Raw genomic sequence first — 12,272 nt, 5'->3', positions numbered from 1 at the left:
GATCGTGTTTTGTTGTTGTTGTTTTTCCAGAGAGGAGGGAAAAGTATTTGAAACTACAGAAGCTACTCAATTGCGTTAGTCGACTGTTTCGAAATGCAATATTCAAAAAGCTCCTCTTGAATCTTCGGATACACCCACATATTCTGGATCGTTTGGAGACGCGACGCGGTGCTCGGAGGTTCGAATACTCATATGCTATCCCTTGAACGAGGGGGGGGGGATATATATTTATTAAATGGAAAGGTCTGCCAGATCAAGGTCGGCATGCTATTCCATTAAAAAAAATCGAAAGAAAACGAAGAATAAATAGAAAGGAAAGGACGAATAGGAAAAGGTGAGTCTCCGTAAAAAGGAGGAAAAACAAAAACGAAAAGAAAGAAGGGAAAAGGAAAAAAAATAGCAACGAAGAAAGAGAGAGAAAAAAAAGAAGAAAGAAAACGAAGGTGAGGCTCCTGGAGCGCGCAGCTCAGAGCTTAGAGGCCAGGCCAGTGCACTTCAGAAAGTGCAGTAAAGCAGTTGTGACGGCCCACTGTTGGTGCTGAGGCACAGGGCCAAGAAGTGCGGCCAGCGTGAGCTGGTTGTGCCCGAAACGTTCGAGGCAGCGGAAAAGGGTAGCCCGATGATTGGTGTACTTGGGGCAGGTGAGCAGGAGGTGCGATGTGTCCGCAACCACTTCGCAAGCATCGCAGAGGGCCGAGATCTGCCTCCCCATCATGCGCTGGACCGGTGGCGTGTATGCCAAGTTGAGGCGCAGTCGGTGGAGGAGTGTCTCTTGTGGCCTTTGGAGACGTCGTGGTGAGGAGAACTCCACCGCCGGGTCGATGGAGCGAAGGAAGTCGTTGAAACGGGCGGATTCTCGAATGAATCTCTGCGCCTCTTGGGCGGCCCAGCGGCGGACCGGGATGCGGCAAGCCGAAGGGGTGAGCGGTATGCGCGCCGCGGCGTCGGGTTGTTCGTGTGCGCGCCTGGCCGCAGCATCTGCTCGATCGTTCCCGCCGAGGTCAATGTGGCTGGGTATCCACTGCAGACATATATTGTGCCCGGAAGCAAGGGCGGTGTTGGCTAGGGACATTGTCATTGTGTGTAGGTCGTCCGTTGTTTTGGTGCAGTATGAGTCGAGTGTCTCCAGTGCCGCCTTGCTGTCCGAGAGGATCGTCCAGATTCCTGGGGGCGATGTCGTGATGTGCCGGAGGGCCGCGTGGATTGCGAAGAGCTCGGCTTCGGTGGAGGAGGTGGTATGACAGAGCCTGAAAGCTTGCTCGATGTTACCTTCAGGAACGTAGATGGCTTGAACGAATTATGTGGACGAAACATGAAAGACGGACTCAGTGAAAATAATCACGTCACTAGCCGGGGTACACTTTAAGCCGGCAGTACTTGCTTGCACTACGAAACGGACGAAGTAAATAGCGAATCTTATTACATCGTACTGTCGCATTTTGGGTGCGTAAGGAATAGCCTTGATGGTTCTGAGCACGCCCAGAACAGTAAGAGTAGAGCTTCGCGCAGTGCGTACAGCTACCAACGCTATCCCTTGCGTACGCTATTGCCTCTGCGTGCGATCTGCTAAAACTGTCTAAATATCTCACCGTGACATGTGTACAGATATCAGACAAGAGTCTTAAATATTACAGTTGCGTCTTTTGCTTAGAGTAAAGCAAATGGAACAGAGCTCTTTGACTGACTTGGGTTTGTACCCGCTGTGACCAGCCACCACATCACTCACCACCTTCATTCAGCCACGCAAACCGCGCTATCGTGTATGTTTAGGATGCTGTTTATTACCCCGCTGTACCGTATAAGGTACGCATACCGTTACCATACCATACGGCAGAAATATTTATTATTAAGGTACACATACTAATACACTTTATGACACACACACACACGCACGCGTGCGCCATATACACATGATCACCTATGGAAACCAGTGAACATTCACCGACAACGTTACCACTTCTCAGACAAATATACCGGGTTGGCCAGCGGCGCAAAAACTCTAGCTCTCCCTGCACGATCAGTTCTGTCTAAAAGTGCACGATAATATGCTAATGTGAAGACCAAACAAGAGGGAACATTGGACATATGCTACGATCCTGGGCGCAGGCTCTGCGTCTGTTGCGCCACAACACGAAACGGGCAATAGATACCACAAGCAACAAACACCTTTCACTGACATGCCTCCCATGCGGTGCCTTAAGGACAAATCCGGCGAACAATTAAGGAACCACAGAGCCTTTGCTACGACACACTCTTGATGAACGCGCAGGACCGTTTCCAAAGAGCACCAGTTTGAACAGGAAGAGCTGCTACTTACACGTCACGACCAAGGCGGGTCTTCCTGGGGAGAACTCCTCACGCGGCTTTCCGTAAAAAGTCGCGCACCATCCCAAGCAGCACAATGTACTGAAAGTCGAGTGCAATAGGGGTGGACGGGTAGGTGGAAAGCCTTGAACAGGTTCGTGAAGCTGAAGAACATTGATAAGATACATACCGTCCACCCATATTGCACTTGACTTTCAGTACATTGTGCTACTTGGGATCTCTGGAAGAAAATCAGAACCGACGTCTTTCCAAGTAAACCCCGAACTGTGACAAATCGTGTCTACGTTCCTCAACAACATTCAGAAGCTCACGAATCCGCGACGCAGTCATGGCCTCAGTCGCGGCATTTGGCGTTTGATCTTTTACCAGCGTAAACTGCATCCTGTTAGCCACCTGTCAGTCACAATCGCTGTTCTTTCTTCGTCTTTTTTTTCTCTATCGATCATTCATTTCGAAGTATATATACACATGTGTGGTGTGCCTTTGTATGAGATGGCGAAGCGTCACCAAGGCTAGGGCATAAGTGGATATGTAAAGGGGACATAAGAGTGCAATTGTAAATAAGATAAATGACGTGAATTTGAAGTAGTTGAATGTGATTAAGAGGTAAGAGTAATTAAAGGTAATTAAAGCAAAAAAGTTGTCGCAAGCCAATGAATGTAAGACATGTGCAATTCGGAGAAAGCCTTGCGCCTTTCCATGAAAGGCAAAAATGAAAGCCATGTGCAATCGAGCCACATGGCTTTTTTGCCCTGATTTACAACACCTTGTGTGTGAAATAAAATTATCTACCTATCTAAAAAAAGACAATCAACTTATCGTCTACTGAAGGTAAGTAGCACTGATGCACTAGCGGCAGGTTACCGGGGGTAATTAAAGGTAATTAACGTCAATTAAAGAGAAATTGAGAGTAATTAAAGTAAGTAAACGTAATTAAAGGGGATTAAATGAAATTCAAGATTACCCCAGGTAATCTGTGGTTACCTGCGGTAATAGACGCTATGGAAAACGCAGCGCCTTCTTATAGGGCGCACGGAAACCCCCGGAATTCCGGAATTCCCGGAACCCAGAATTCCGCCATGTGTGAGGCTCTCTCCCTGACCCGAGTCATACACACGACTCACGTCCAGCTCTTCTATCGCGTGTCTTGCCTCACACATGTGCTGTTTCACTGTGTTATTCACATGGGGAGAGGAGGGGTTCAAAAGGGAACGCAAACAAGGTAAGAGTGCTTTTGAATTCCTTGTCGCATTGGAGCGCATTCCGATTTTGGGACAGAGAATTACGCTAACATAGTGCAAAACTGCTCTTTAATCGCATCCTATGACATATTTAGACCAGGGTGTCGGAGCGAACCGAAAACCAGAACCGAAAAGCGAAAAAAAAAAACGCTATTTTGGTGCGAACCGCAACGGAATTGAAACCGTATACGTTTTTTTCGCTCAGAAGGGAAACCGAAAAATTTCTCTAACGGTTTTCGGTCCAAGAAAAAACTTCGCCGGTTTGCAGTACGAATATGCAAATGAAACTGATGTCGTGTGCTCTGAAGTCATGTCACGGATACTTTACGAAGGTTACGGTTACGGGGGAATGTATGTCGGTATACTATGACCCTTAGGCTCCTTTTGTAACGTTTTATCGCTGAAAGACTTAGAGCTACGTGTGACCGGTTGTGACTCTGTACCAATGTGCCGTATTGCTCGTTTTAATTTCATCCGCCCGAACTCTGCTCAACTAAACAACGACCCAAGAGGGCTGCGTAACGGCTTCTCTATCGGTAATGTCGCGCAGCTCGTCCCTTGATTGAGAACTGCGAAGTTGAATACATTTACATACCCGCGAAAGCAAGCGCGTGGGAAGTGACGCCTCTTTTTTTTTTTACTTTCGTATTTATTTCCAAAGGAAAAGGGAGGTACAGCAAAAAAGCTGCAGAGGCAGCTTGTGGACAGGACACGAAGAAAGAAAACGGAGCCGTCGTGCGCGTTTGTTAGTGAAGGTATTCCTCGATTTACGTCGTACTCGAGCGGTGGTGTCTACTGGTTCGGAAGCAGCAACAGGCGTTCGGATGGGACGCGATCACGCCAATCCAGTAAGGCTTTACATATGACATCACGACAAACAAGTCCGTCTGTGCCATGCGCATCAAGAAAGGAGAAAGCTTATTTGAACAGACCTACAGGAGCCAGGAGCTACCAATTTCACAGCTGCCTATTCATATTAAATACCATGTATACGGAATAAACGGGTTTACAGTTTGCAACATTGATTTTTTTTTTCTGGAAATGAATATTCCCACCAGGAGCGGAACAGGTTGAAACCGGTATTAACCGTTGTTGTTTTGCTCCGGAGTAGAACCGGTACCGGACCGTTTATGATAGAACGATAACGAAAACCGGAACGTAAAACGTTTCGGTTCGACACTCTGATTTAGACAGTTCAGTACAGGTTCATTTAAAGGGACCGTCTCATACCCCTTGTCACTCTCATAAAGTGTACCGTTCTATTGCCCTTTGTTGAAAATCAAATACTGCGAATTTACCCGATAAAGCGCATCACGGTTATTATATAACCGACTTAAATTGATAAAGATTGTAGAGCATACCGCGATCTGTGTTGGCAACAATAAGAATGGATACGTTGCCCTATGCAAAAGTCCGTGATTGGATGCAGAAATCGTCTGCTTTTGCGCGTGCTAGTACGCCGGCGTGAGCAGACGACTTTCAGAAGTGACAGGAGATCGCGAGAACTCTCGTACATTTTCTTTCAGTTCTCAGGCGAAAGACGCGCATTCTAAGAAGCGGCACGTTTAGAACATTTGTAGCAACTATGTCAATCATCAGACACAAGTTAAGTTAGATGGTCTGGTGACGTTATGACGCAGGTCCATACATGGGATAACAGTAAACACAGGGTAATGATCTGTAATATCGTAATTCAAAACACCGGAATAATTGTCAGCGTTTTCAATATAAGAAAGAATGTTATCAATGGCAGAACTTGTGCGGGCTGTAACACGTGTGGGAGAATTGATTAGATTACGAAAACCGAAAGACGAAAACAGATATTCATAGGCAGCACAGCCATCGTGTAAGGTATCAATGTTAAAGTCCCCGGCGATAAACACCCGTTTCTTCAACGCAGCAATTTTAAACAATGTGTTTTCAAACGCTTCAAGAAATATCGATATGTTACATCAAGGAGCTCGATAAACTACTCCCACTATAACACTACCTGGTATCTCAAGAATAATATCTGCTCGGAGATTACATTTCATATTTTTATGCACAAATAGGCCGACACCGCCTCATCTATGTTGAGACTGTAACAATCGCGGTTGAGAATAGAACACATAGTCATGAAGGTGATAACACTCATCTCGCATTAGCTATGTTTCCGTTAGAGCTATAACGTCAACCCAAGCAGCACAATGTACTTAAAGTCGAGTGCAATAGTGGTGGACGGGTGGGTGGAAGGCCCTGAACAGACTCCTGAAACTAAAGTACATTGATAAGACACATACCGTTCACCCCTATTGCACTCGACTTTCGGTACATTGTGCAGCTTGGGAAATTTAGAAGTTTTGACTCACACCACCCCACGGAGCACAAACGGAGTGTGGTACGAACGTCATTTCACCGATCTGAACAGTTATCATCCTGCACCGAGTTACGGGCTTCTGAGGACGCGACGATCGCCGATTACTTGGACAAACGTGGCAACCCACGCAGGTTTATTGAGGACACTCGCAAACGCATGCAAGCATCTGGACCGCAGGACGGGAACCACACTCGCCAGACCCGCGTTGTCATCCCCTATGTCAAAGACGTTTCTGAATCTATCCGCCGGGCTTTGCTTCCGTTGGATATCAGACCACATCCAAGGAAGTCCAGTCTGAAGTAGCATACAAACTACAATGCCAAGACAGTGACACGTGCTACGTTGACGAGACAGGCAGGAAACGAAACACTCGTTTCAAAGAGCACAAGCGGGACATAAAGAGCGCGACGCACGCCACACGGTTTAAGACGGAGCCTACTGAACATTGTTGGAACACGGGACATTCTTTTGACTTCGACAACGCGGTGACCTTGGCTCGTGAACAAAGATGGGGACCCAGAAAGCTTCTAGAGTCTTGGCACATACGTGTTGACCCCTCGGTTTCTAACAAAATCCGTGTCCCCCTTCCCGAACAATACTCCCATCTCCTTACATAGCGACCAGCTGTGTAATCTCTCATTCAGTTTGGCACTGATGATGTCCATCGCATGACGGACGAAACATCTGAGTAAACCTTGTTATTTTGTTATGTTAAGTCGGAGTTCTCTACTTTTTCGTCTGGCTGGCTAGATTGGTGGCACTTGTGATAGGTTGGTGGTCTGTGCTTCTTAGTTTAGTAAAATCACAATTGTTACAGGACTCGGCAATGAAGTCTCATTTAACGCAGTTTTATAGAAGAATCACCGCAGACGGGACCAAGTCATCGAGGAACTCGGAGTGCATGTTCGACTGTTGCGACACAAGACGAAGTGGTGCAAATTTTGATACTAAATTTAGACCCCACACTGCATTTGAAGGCAAACCTTGCGCGAGAACAAAAGTAGGTACTAATACATTTATGCACGGCCCATTGAAGTGAGTAATGCGTGCCGTGCTGAATATAAGTTCTCCGCAGCTGCTTAAACACTGCTTCCAGCACAGAGAAGACACAAAGCGGCAAGCGAGCAGATATTGAGTGCTTTGAGAAATTTGCGCCAGTAGCGCTGAAAAAATATGATGTAAAGTACGGGAGACGTATCAGTATGAAGGACAGTGCCTCAGGACGAGAGCAGGCGATATTTCGGACAGGGTCTGTCCTTTTTCTTCTGGCACAGAAGAAGAACAGTCTGTGTTCGAAATACCAGCTCCCGTGGCATAGTGGTTAGAGTGATCGCCTTCTACGCCGAGACTGGGAGGTGACACGGGTTCGAATCCTGTCACCGGCTGTGCTGTCTGAGGTTTTGCCTGGGTTTTCCGAAGACTTTCCAGACGAATGTCAGCACAGTTCCCCTTCAAGTCGGCCCAGGACGCATACTAACCCCCCTGTCCCCCACTCCTTCTTGCTGTCCTCTCTCCATCTGTCCACGTCTGTACGCCGCTCATAGCCGCTAACACGGAATTTAAAAAAAAATGTGTTCGAAATATAGGAGCCTCTCATCCTGAGGCATTGTCCTTTCATGCTTCATTAACGGTTCGCTGGATTTTTACGGGGACGATATCAGCAACGGTATGGCAAAATATTGTATATTCGGTCGCCGTTAGGTACGCGAATGAGACACATCTCGGTTCTGGTTTATTGACTGTGTGTGTCCTCAATAGCCAGACATAGTGGGTCAGAAGGCTGCACACGACAACTATTGCGAAATGACTGTAACCTAATAGTTTTACTCCTTTAAGGTTGATGAAATCACGTTGCTTAAACTTGATTTGATAGCTTAAGTTATCATACCGTTGTCGAGGGGTGCTCACAACCTCCTAGATCTCCCCAATATCAAACATTGTAAGCGTAAGCTGCTGCGGAATGAAAGCAGGAGTAAACCCAAGTGGAATTACACGAATGAGACTTCTTGTGGAGTACGTCAGGTCCAGAATTATTTCATAAAACTGAAGAAAATACGAATAACGGTTAACCCGAAGTCATCGTAATAATCAGCGATCATACAAGGTGAATTAGAGCCTTGCACGGGCCCCCGTGCATGGGCATGGGCCCCCGAGCCGGCCCGCGGGCCGGGCCGGGCTTGTTATTGGCTGTCAGCTCCGGGCCAGTCCGAGCCCGGGCCGACAAAATACGCCAGCACCGCGGGCCGGGCCGGGCCCGGGCCGTTAAAATACGCCACCACTGCGGGCCGGGCCCAGGCCGACAAATATGTTCCCGAGAGTCAGGCCCGGCCGGGCCACGCAGCCAAATCCGCACAATGCAGATGCATTAGTTCATATCATCATGCGCTTGCGTCATTCCTGTGCATATTTTGCAAAGACAAGCAAAGGATACTGCATTATGCATATGATTATACCCTCTAGAACATTCTCAAAGCCACTTTACATTCCTCCTCACTCCTCACGTATTTCACAATCACTTTGGCAAAGCTTGGTGAGAGGGGTAGGGACTGGGAGAAGCAGTTTGTCCACAGCATGCTCTACCTCCGCAAAATCTTGACAGTGTAACGATAACGCCCATGCCCGCGTGCGTTCTGGATTTCATTTGGTCTCGTGCTGTTACGGTGTTAAACCGCCATCACTTGTATGTTTGTCTTCTCTCCTTATATTACTTATAAATTTGTTTGATAATCACAAGAAACGCGTACGTCGCGGCTGGAAATACTAGGCCGGGATCTACTCGCCGGGTCACCGGGCCGGGCCGGGCACTATTTGCTTAAACGCCGGGTCGGGCCGGGTCGGGCTCTAGTCACTGGGTCACCGGGACGGGCCGCATAAAAATATGAAGGTCCTGGCCCGGGTTGGGCCTGGAAAAGTCGGCCCGTGCAGGGCTCTAAGGTGAATGCCAGGTCGGGCGATGCGAAACCTGTTTTCCTCGAACCTAAATCGAAACAGTCCAAAGAAGGGAATGAGCGAGTTGACCTCTCGGATCTATAAATGTGACAGCGATGCCTTCATCCAATTCCCGTGGTGTTATCCTTCTTACTCCAAGATAGAAATCTTCGAAACGCCTTCTAGTTTATCTCGTCCTAATTGTGTTCCTACGATACCAATCATGGGAGGTAAAAACAGCACACAACAGCAGACTACAAATACGTCAGGTGGAGGGAATTTTCTTTCTGTAAAGGTGTACTATACTGCAAGGAATAAGCACCGCTGATCCCCCTGCAATAAAAATATGCATGGTAAATTGCTTTGCTTCTGTACTTTAGTACGGTGTTAATTTGATGTTCGTTGTGTGTTTTATTAACGCTAATCACGTCACAGTGTCCCTCGCCATTGAGTCCATTTCAAAATTCAGTTAAAACCCGTACCTGACCTGAGAGTAGAATTAAACAAAAGAACCAACTTAAAGGGACGGTCTCGTACAGCCGGGGCGATTCCGAAACTTAGCCAAAACTAGTTTCGCGAGTACTGTACACATACAACCATCAAAGTTTCATTCGGAATAACCAAGTCGTTTTCGAGGAATTTGTCGAAACGTGCCGTAAGAGCAGACGACGAAAGCTGCGCCTCTCTCATGCATACGTCACCTATGACGTCGGCCCGCGGGTGCGTCGTCGTTGTCATGGTAATTGTAACTTGCAGAAGCACCTTGGTTTGAGTAATCCCCTTTGCTCTCGAAATGGGGACACGCAGGCATATACCTCCGCGAGCGGAGAATGTAGTCCGAGCATTGACTGTGGGGTCTCCCATAATGTGGCGCACAATCGGATACGTGGAAGCTAAGTCACGTGTTTTCTTTCCGCGAGTATTTAATGCAGTTTTTAAATAAACACGTTCTCCTTCTCCATGTACGTCGTCAGCGACACTTCGTTTCGAAGCATGATCAGTGTACAACGGGGAGTGTAATGGAAGCGCGGGTAATGTATTTTTGGTCGGAGCTGTAATGCGACCGCGCGCGCCGATGGCCAGCGACTTCAGATTTGTGATTGTGGATGGGGTTGTTCTGCGACTTTTAACTTGTTTCTGAGGATTAACATAGTTGTTCTGAACCACCATGCTTGCCACTACTGTGAATGCGCGTTTCTCACCTGAGAACTGAAAGAAAATGTACGAGCGTTGCCGCGGTGCCCAGTAACTTCTGAAAGTCGTCTGCTCACACCGATGCACTAGCAGGCGCAAAAGCAGACGATTTCTGTATCCTATCACGGACTTACCCGCAGGGCGACGTGGGCGTTCTTATTGTTGCCAACACAGATCGCGGCGTGCTCTGCAGTCTTTATCAATTTAATTCGGTTATTTAATAACTGTGGCGTGTTTTGTCGGGTAAATTAGCAGTATTCCATTTTCAACAAAGGGCAATCGAATGGTACACTTTATGAAAGGGGCAGGGAGTACGAGACCGTCCCTTTAAAGGAGCATGGAAGTGACAGTTAACATGACCCGAAATCCTGCATCATTTGTGAAGGTGTCCACAAGGCGTCAACATGCAAAATATTTCCCATCTGCGGCGTATTGTCACTGCGCAATAAAATATACAAGAGACAGTCGAAGAAAGGTAGTCGCGGGCGAGAGACACGATCCCCGCGTGAAGTAGAAGCTTCATCTTCTTCTTCAGCCTCGGGGAAGTGGCCGTTATCCACTAAGGGCGATTGGCCAGCACCAGGTGGGGATCATGAGCACGGATCATCAGAGCCGTATATTAAAAGGGAGTCTGGCCATTGGGAGGAGTCAAAAAAAGAGGCTCGACTTGTCAATCACAGTTTCGCTCCACTGATTGGTTTGCTCTTTATCAAGGGGGTCGCCATGACACCATACTGCCACCCAAAATGGCGACGAAAACAAACACAGTGAAGCGGGGATTTCGTGACAAATAATTTTCACAGACTACTCTGATTTTACGCTGCAAATGTACATCCTCATATACGTGTCTTGGAAATCGGTTTCAACTGATGCTCATCCATCGATATCTAACCGAAAATAATACGTTTTGTCACCGGTGTTATGCCTAGTGAACACGGCGATCACAACGAAATCATAACAAAAACGGAGCTGTGCTGTACAATCTTATATTTAATTGCTGGATTTCATGGATATAAACATTCTTGCCTCTTATATTCCAACTATTCATGTAGATTTGATTAAAAATCATACCGACAACAGAGTGTGTCCCAGCAGGTGGTTCTGCCGGCAGCGGTGCAACGACGGAAGCAGACGACAATTCCCGACGTGCCTTACGCTCCCTAGGTGGCGCTCATCAAATTGGCACCAAAAATCCACCAATTTTGCAGATTGCGAGAGGTATCCATTTCAATCCCATCCAATCCACTTGCCACCCAAAATGGCGCTGCCCATGTTGGATAGGGGGCAAATAGTGAGGATAGGCTGATTGATAGCGCCCCATATTTCAAGACTTCATTGGTCGGAAAGCTGAAAAAGTGGGTGGAGCTTCAGGTATAGGCATGACCCATTACTGGCCAGACTCCTTTTTAATATACGGCTCTGCAGATCATGAGCGCGGATGACGTAGAAGCTGCTCCTCGGTGCCTTTTTTCTTTGTCTTTTCATCTCGGCTCCCGCGCCACTTAAGACCAGTTCCCACATATCACGTTTTGCTACGTAGCGCTAGAAAATTTCGCTATACGGTCAACCCTCGATTTATGAACACTCTCGGTTTCCTGAAAAATCGCTCATAAATCGACGAATTCATAAATTGAACATTCCGTTAGGTGTGTACTATCGAGCAGTATTTGAGAGTTGGGATTGCGTTTATAGTGCAGCGCATAATTCGAGCTGACATGGACGGGGACCAAGTCACTAGAATGCTCTCAAATCCTTCTGACCCCATAGTTTCCCTGCCGACTGCGGCCACCTTATTCATAAATTGAGGTCAGCAACACTTTTTCTCCCTAATGGGTCCCTGCAAGACCCGTTTGTTGTTCGGATTTCGAGGGTTTAAAAACCCAGGGTGCAATACCTGCAAAAAGTTTCGTCCGTTCCGGCGTCATTCATAAGACAATGGAATAATCCCTTTAAAGGTTTCTGTTGACCTCGGAACGATCCGTTCATAAATTGAGAGCAAAAACGCTGGGCAACTCCTAGTTCGTTCCCAGAAACCCCATTCATTATGCGGATATCGAGGTTCATAAAACGAGGGAAAAACTCATATAAAAAGTTTGGTTCCTCGTGCTCCTGTTCATAAAACGAGGGAACTCATACATCCAAGGTTCATAAATCGAGAGTTGACTGTAGTTTGCTCCTCGCATTGCTGTGAACCGCTCTAAGACTACTCTTGTCGAAGTAAAGCCCCT

Source organism: Ornithodoros turicata, chromosome 1 (genome assembly GCF_037126465.1).
Source record: "Ornithodoros turicata isolate Travis chromosome 1, ASM3712646v1, whole genome shotgun sequence".
Lineage (NCBI taxonomy): Eukaryota > Metazoa > Arthropoda > Arachnida > Ixodida > Argasidae > Ornithodoros > Ornithodoros turicata.
The sequence above is the reverse complement of the archived record's forward strand: the minus strand, read 5'-3'. Positions refer to the sequence as shown.